The following is a 7,977-nucleotide window of genomic DNA, read 5'->3' on the forward strand; positions in this document are numbered from 1 at the left end:
AAGTTTCATTAGGTCCTATTTGTTTATTTTTGTTTTTATTTCCATTTCTCTAGGAGGTGGGTCAAAAAAGATCTTGCTGTGATTAATGTCATAGAGTTTCAGCCTATGTTTTCCTATAAGAGTGTTATAGTGTCCGGTCTTACATTTAGGTCTCTAATCCATTTTGAGTTTATTTTTGTGTGTGGCGTTAGGGAGTGTTCTAATTTCATTCTTTTATATGTAGCTGTCCAGTTTTCCCAGCACCACTTATTGAAGAGGCTGTCTTTTCTCCATTGTATGTCCTTGCCTCCTTTGTCATAGGTTAGTTGACCGTGGGTGCATGGGTTTATCTCTGGGCTTTCTATCCTGTTCCATTGATCACAGTATATATCCACACAGACTTGTACATTAATGTTCATAACAACTTGATTTGTTTTGGAAAATGCAGAGTATCGTATCTCCGCCATTGCAGAATACAAATATCTGTTAGCAAAGGAGGCTTGAGAGAAGCATACTATAAATTAAGGCAAGTCCAGGAATTAGACTGTACAGGAAAAACACCTGTACAGAAAATCCCATTATCACAAAATCCTAGTTTTGTTTTCAGTGATTATGTCAGATTCAAAGAGAAAGATGTCCTTTTTTGCAAAACACAGCAACACTGTAGATAGAAAATACGTTTATCTTTAAGAAAGATACAGGAGGTAGAGGAATTTATGATCTAGGGCCAGGGCTGACAATGTTTGTGAAACTGATTTCATGGTAGACTAGGATTAGATTTCTCATGCCTTTAATTTTAGGGGAGTAAGCTTCGTTAACTTTGAAGGTTATCCTATTCCAGGTCTCAACCAGTGGCTTGATCGTTCAGAACTGGAGGAAATGTGAAGACGTTTTATTTGTGCAGCGGACAAGAAGCAAGAGTGCTTTGTGTTTAATCTGCATCTTCTTTTTCACATTATTTTAGGAGAGTGTATATTACCAGTAATTTCACCACTCGTTCTCTATGTTTTCTCCTAATACTCATATATCTTCTAACACTTAATATTTTCTGAAAAATGTAATATGGTCTGAAGTTTTACATTTCAATATATTACAGTCTTACACAATTCACATTTTCCTTTATGTCTGAAAATTATTGTCTTAATTCCTGAATGTTTTTTTCCCCTTTTATGAGTAATATATATGTGTGTGTGTACTTGTATTCATATTCATATTTATAACAATGGTTCTCAGTCAACTCTGTCCCCCATCAGAGGAGCATCTGGCAATTTCTGGAGGCATGTTTCATCGTCATGACCGGGAGGGGGTTGTTACTGGGAGGGAGTCGTTACTGACGTTTAGTGGGTAGAGACTGGGGTGCTTCTCAGCATCCCACAATGCCAGGACAGCCCCACAGCAACGAATCGTGTAGCTCCCATAGGTCAATAATGCTGTTGTTGAGAAACCCTGCTTTAGAAATTGCTCTTTCTAACTCTTCCACTGGCCCATTTGACTGGTTGGGAAGTCAGCAGATATTTGAGAGGTCAGGAAGTCTATAACGACAGCTCTCTCACCTACAATTCTGAGAAGATTGATTAAGGTATGAAAGAGAGAGAATAGGATTTAGTCCTTAAGAACCAAATGATACACCAAGACAACATGTAACAACATAAAAGAAGGAGAAGCCGGTGTGGGCAGCAGAAAATTTAGCAAAACATTTCACTGGGTAAAGAATGTGTGTTCTGGGACTTCCCTGGTGGTGCAGTGGTTAAGAATCCGTCTGCCAATACAGGGGACAGGGGTTCGAGCCCTGGTCCGGAAAGATCCCACGTGCCGCGGAGCCACTAAGCCCGTGCGCCACAACTACTGAGCCTGCGCTCTAGAGCCCGTGAGCCACAACTACTGAAGCCCCCGTGCCTAGAGCCCGTGCTCTGCAACAAGAGAAGCCACTGCAATGAGAAGCCCACGCACCGCAACGAAGAGTAGCCCCCGCTCGCCGCAACTAGAGGAAGCCCATGCGCAGCAACAAAGACCCAACGCAGCCAAAAATAAATAAATAAATAATAATATTAAAAAAAAAAAAGAATGTGTGTTCTAGGGAATTCCCTGGCAGTCCAGTGGTTAGGACTCGGTGCTTTCACTGCCCTGACCTTGGGTTCAATCCGTGGTCCGGGAACTAAGATCCCGCAAGCTGCGTGTTGCAGCCAAAAAAAAAAAAAAAAAAGGGTTCTAGAAAATTAAAGAAATGAAGGATTATGATTTGAAAAAATAGACTAAGTCATGTTACAATTCTGTTTAAAACCCAGAAAGGGCTCTAATTTCAGTAACATATCATTTTCTAGAGTCCTTTCTTCATGCCCAAATCTCCACGAGCTCTCTTTCATCATTCTCATAGAACATCTTGACTTTTCTTCGCCGTGCTCACAATTTGAAATTCTGCTTGTATTTTTAAGTCTTGGATGCCCCCCGCCCCTCCAGGAATCTTCCTGAGGACAAAGGTGGTTTTTTTGTTGATTTTTTTTTTTTGCGGGGGCGGGGGGCCGGCCGCGTTGGGTCGTCATTGCTGTGCATGGGCTTTCTCTAGTTGTGGTGAGCAGGGGCTGCTCTTCCTTGCGGTGCGTGGGCTTCTCACTGCGGTGGCTTCTCTTGTTGCAGAGCACGGGCTCTAGGCGCACGGGCTTCAGTAGTTGTGGCACGTGGGTTCAGTAGTTGTGGCTCGCGGGCTCTAGAGCGCAGGCTCAGTAGTTGTGGCGCACGGGCTTAGCTGCTCCGTGGCATGTGGGATCTTCCCGGACCAGGGCTCGAACGCATGTCCCCTGAATTGGCAGGCGGGTTCTTAACCACTGTGCCACCAGGGAAGCTCCGATTGTATCATTGTTGATATCCTAGTTGTGATAGTGTGCTATCATTTTCCTGAATGTTCCCATTGGGGGAGATGGGGTGCAGGATACAAAGGAAGACCCTATATTATTTCTTACAACTACATGTGAATCTATAATTATCTCTAAATAAAAAGTTTAATTTAAAAAGTGGATGGGGGGGACTTCCCACGTGGTCCAGTGGTTCAGGCTCCGTGCTTCCAATGCAGGGGACATGGGTTCGATCCCTGGTCGGGGAACTAAGATCCCACATGCTGCAACCAAAAAAAAAAAAAAAAAAAAGCAAGAATGAAGTTCAATCCCTAGCAGCTTCCTCCTGGCTTAGTTTGCATTTGTTTTCTTTGAATTGCAATGTCTTTTGGTTTTGAAGAGTCTCTCACTAAAACCCTGACAATCCCAATATCATAATTATTAGTAGTTATCTGTATACCTTTACTAGACCATGACTGCATTATGTTACTCCATCATATTTCCCATACTTTAGCTACATTATATTTGGGAAAAAAAATTACACCCCCCCCTTTTTTTTTTTGAAGTTTTGAGTGAAGATCCTATATTTCTCTCTTTTTCTGGCAAACAGTGTTGAAAATATAATGAGGTGGGAGGTGGTATGTGTCAAGACAAATTTTGTCCTAGATTTTGGTTACACTTTCACCCTCTCTTGTCATGGCGAGGCACATCCTCTCTGATGTTCAGAACCGAAAGTGGGAGATGTATCTCCTATTAAAGGTTCACCAATGCTATGCTCTTCTTAATTCTTTGAATTTGCTTTTGATTCCTGACTCTCGCTTCTTCATATTTCGTAAGAAACTCTTGCTATCTACCTTTCTTTCTCATCAAATGAATTTCTAAATCCCTCTTACATTTTAGTACTCTTCTCATCTTAAAATATGATTGTTTTCTCTTTCTTTTCCAATTTAGACATGCTTCACAGATGTTTCACAGCGTTCATAAGCCTTCTTTCATTTTCCACCTCAACCTCTGCTATTGCAAGAGAACTGTCCCTCGGGACTACTTACTTTTTATATCTCTGTGATTCTGTCGTAGTCCCATCAAGGGGGTCCAGTGATGGACTGCAGCCCGTGTGACATGCTTCAAGCTCATTTCTCTCTGAGGGTCCAGGACTGGATTCACTGGGGGTGTGACCTGAGCTCAGAAGGACCCCTCTGTACAAGGACCCTGTGCTTGGTTTAATGTTCTTCTGCCACTGTCTTGAAAATCTTAATAATTTTGGACAAGAGGTCCCACATTTTCATTTTTCATGGGGCCCCTCATTCAGTCTGCTGATTGCCCACCCATTTCACCCAACAGTCCAAACTATATGTAAAGCACATTGAGTTGCATACTTGTGTGTGACTTTTACACTCTTCCCTCTCTCTCTTTTTTTTTTTTTAATAGTTATTTATTTATTTGGCTGTGCCTGGTCTTAGTTGCGGCATGCGGGATCTTAGTTGCTGCATGCAGGATCTTTAGTCGCTGCATGTGGGATCTAGTTCCCTGACCAGGGATCGAACCCGGGCCCCCTGCATTGGGAGCACGGAGTCTCACCCACTGGACCACCAGGGAAGTCCCTTCCCTCTCTTTTAATATGTCTTGAAACCTTTCTCTAAATTTCCTTCCTACTCTACCGTTAAATATTCTTCCCCCGATTATTGTTAATCATTTGAACCGTGCAATTTATAGATGGTTAAATAAGCTACAGCTAATTCACAATATAAATAAGAGAGTATTTTTTTAAATGGATTAGGGTATGGTGTCCTTATGAATAGTTAATGACTTTTGTTATATATTTCTTTTATGTCCTGAATATTTTATCTGGTATTACAATGTGGCTTTAATAGACTAATCTTCTATTTCCTTAGAATTTCTTCCATGGACTCATTACTTATTTTATGCTTAGATACTTTTTTTTTCGGCCGCCCCGTGCAGCATGTGGGGTCTTAGTTCCGCAACCAGGGATCGAACCCGTGCCCCCTGCAGCAGATGCAAGGAGTCTTAACCACTGGACCCCCAGGGAAGTCCCCTCTGCTTAGATACTTTTGTATATAAAATTAGCTCTCTCTTTCTTTCAGTTCTCATTTCCTGTTTTGATAAAGAACATCACTTCCCCCCATCACAGCCCCAGGTTGCCTAAGTCAGGACCCCAGAATCATCTCAGCTCATCCCTGTATTTATTTCTCAGCCCAGGCAGACGCCACAATTGATAGCATCCATGATCAACATCTCTTGAATCCCCTTTTCTCCATCATCGTTGCTACCGTCTTAGTGGAAGTATGTTCGTTACAGCAAGAGTTTTCTCTCTTCACTTTCTGTGTGTCTGTCTCTCTGTGCTGGAGCCAGAAGGATCTTTGGAAACCATCAACCTTGTCATTCCTCTACTTGAAATCCAGGAGTCGTTCCTAATTTCCTTTGAGATAAAGCTGCAAACTCCTTAACGTGGGATTCAAGCCCCAGGTGAACCTACCTCCTGTCAATGGATTGCTATACAATTTCTATACGATTATTCACCTCTGACCGTGTTCACTTAGCCATTTCCCCTGCCTTTTCTTCCCGTGCTAATCCCTCCTCATCCTCAAAGCCTCGCGCTAGCCTTTCGGGGAGTCGTCACTCTTAATGTCTCCTGGGCTGGTTACTTGTCTCCTCACGTGTCCCCATGACGTCCTGGGCTTACCATTACCCTATATGCTTGATCTTATATTGCAGCTCTGTTCGTGGGGCTGCTGTATGAGGCCACGTGATTCAGTCAAGCAGAAACGATCTCTTGTTGAACTCTTGAGTCTGCTGCTCAGCATGGTAACTGAGAGGGATGGAGAGTGAGTACACACTTATGTGAAAGCTCTCTTGGACTCTCTTTGTAGCCTGCTACTATAATCACGCTGAATTCATTTCATTCAGACCCCAACTCTTTCTACTTGAAAACCAATAAAAGCAATCCTCTTTGTCTAGATAAACACCGACAGGAAGTACAACAATTAAGAACCTACCTCCCGGACTTCTCTGGTGACACAGTGGTTAAGAATCCGCCTGCCAGTGCAGGGGACACAGGTTCGCACCCTGGTCCAGGAAGATCCCACATGCCGCGGAGCAACTAAGCCCGTGCGCCACAACTACTGAGCCTGCGCTCTAGAGCCCACAAGCCACAACTACTGAAGCCCGCGCTCCTAGAGCCCGTGCTCCGCAACAAGAGAAGCCACCGCAATGAGAAGCCCACGCACCACAACGAAAAGTAGCCCCCGCTCACCGCAACTAGAGAAGGCCCACATGCAGCAACGCAGACCCAACACAGCCAAAAAAAAAAACCTACCTCCCACCAAATAATGCAAGAAAATCATCTACTCGACTTCTAAAATACCAGTCAAGATTCCCCCTACTCTCAAAGGTCTTTTACAAAATACTGTTCTTTACCCATTAATATATTAATAATAATATCTTCCCCAGACTGAAGAGAATCTAAAGCTGTTACATTCATAATAAGTAATATGTTTTCATTATTTACATACAAATCCTTGAGTTTCGAATTAACAACACTTGAAAGAGACCTGCTCACACAAATGAAATTTGAATTGTAGATCAAGTGACACTTTGGAAGGGCTAGGTCACGTTGTAGCTTTTCAACACCACCGAGATTTAATTTATGTGGTGTCATCTCAAAGACAGAACTCGAATGGCTTTTTAATTATTCTCAACTTCCAAGAATAAATGAGAGGGAGACCAGTTCCCAGACAAAGCAAGAAAACGTTGAAAGCTGAGTAGAGATAATTACGCAGCAATGCCCTAGTGAGAGTATCTTAGGACATGGGAATGTGCGGTACTTTTCTGCCCATCAAACCTAGACAGGAGGACACAGCCATCGCCCTTCTTCCCTTCCCAACCATCATGTCTCATCCTCAAAGTCTGGTGATCACAGGAAGTCATGGAGAATTTGCAAAGCTGTCGTTACATTTTTAGGGAAGCTTGTTGGGCTGTGGATGACAAAGAAATAGTAGAAGCAATTTGTCCTTTCTGTTTACAGAGGTCAGAGATAGAGTACCTTTGACACAATGGCTTCAGAAAAATCCATGAAAAAAACACATGGTCCAGAATAAAATGTTGTAAACATTGTGTGATAATAGAACGACCTTTTTTTACATTTATTTTTTTATTGAAGTAGAGTTGATTTACAATGTTGTGTTAATTTCTGCTGTACAGCAAAGTGACTCAGTTATACATATATAGACATTCTTTTTTATATTCTTTTCCATGATGGTTTATCCCAGGATATTGGATATAGTTCCCCGTGCTCTACAGTAGGACCTTCCTGTGGATCCATTCTCTATATACAATAGTTTGCATCTGCTAAACCCAAACTCCCAATCCTTCCCTCCTCAACCCTCTTCCCCCTTGGTAACCACAAGTCTGTTCTCTATGTCTGTGAGTCTGTTTCTGTTTCAGAGATAAGTTCACTGTCTCATATTTTAGAGTCCACATGTAAGTGATATCATACCGTATTTGTCTTTCTCTGTCTGACTTACTTCACTTAGTATGATAATCTCTAGATCCATCCATGTTGCCTCAAATGGCATTATTTCATTCTTTTTTCTGGCTGAGTAGAACAATATTTTAAGCTTATGTCTCTTCGGGCCTGTTTTGGGGAGAGAATGCTGGCTATACTTCGCTCTGTAAGCACTGACTGCCCTGTACCTTTGCCCTTCAACCCTAAAAGTGGATGTTGAGTAAAATATGAGTTTCAAAGGTAGCTGTACTTCAGACATGATTCTTCTTAGTTATAGAGTATAAAGCTCGTTTGAGTGCTCATTTCCTTGGAGAACATGTAACTTGTACGTTCACAAAGCAAATGCATACTATTTGTTAATTAAAAGTTATTGAATTTTTGTAGTAGCCTAGGAACTAGAAATTTGCTTTGAAAAGGGCTAGTCTGAGGGGCCTTAGAGATAGGGAGAGATCCAGTTTTGTTCCAGTGAAAGTAAGGTGGAAAAACAGATGGAAGACCAAAGAGATACGTTCTAGAAGCAAAGAAGAACTATTCAAAACCAACATGTTGGGCTTCCCTGGTGGCGCAGTGGTTGCGCGTCCGCCTGCCGATGCAGGGGAACCGGGTCCGCGCCCCGGTCTGGGAGGATCCCACATGCCGCGGAGCGGC

This window comes from Physeter macrocephalus, chromosome 7, assembly GCF_002837175.3.
Source record: "Physeter macrocephalus isolate SW-GA chromosome 7, ASM283717v5, whole genome shotgun sequence".
NCBI classification, from domain to species: domain Eukaryota; kingdom Metazoa; phylum Chordata; class Mammalia; order Artiodactyla; family Physeteridae; genus Physeter; species Physeter macrocephalus.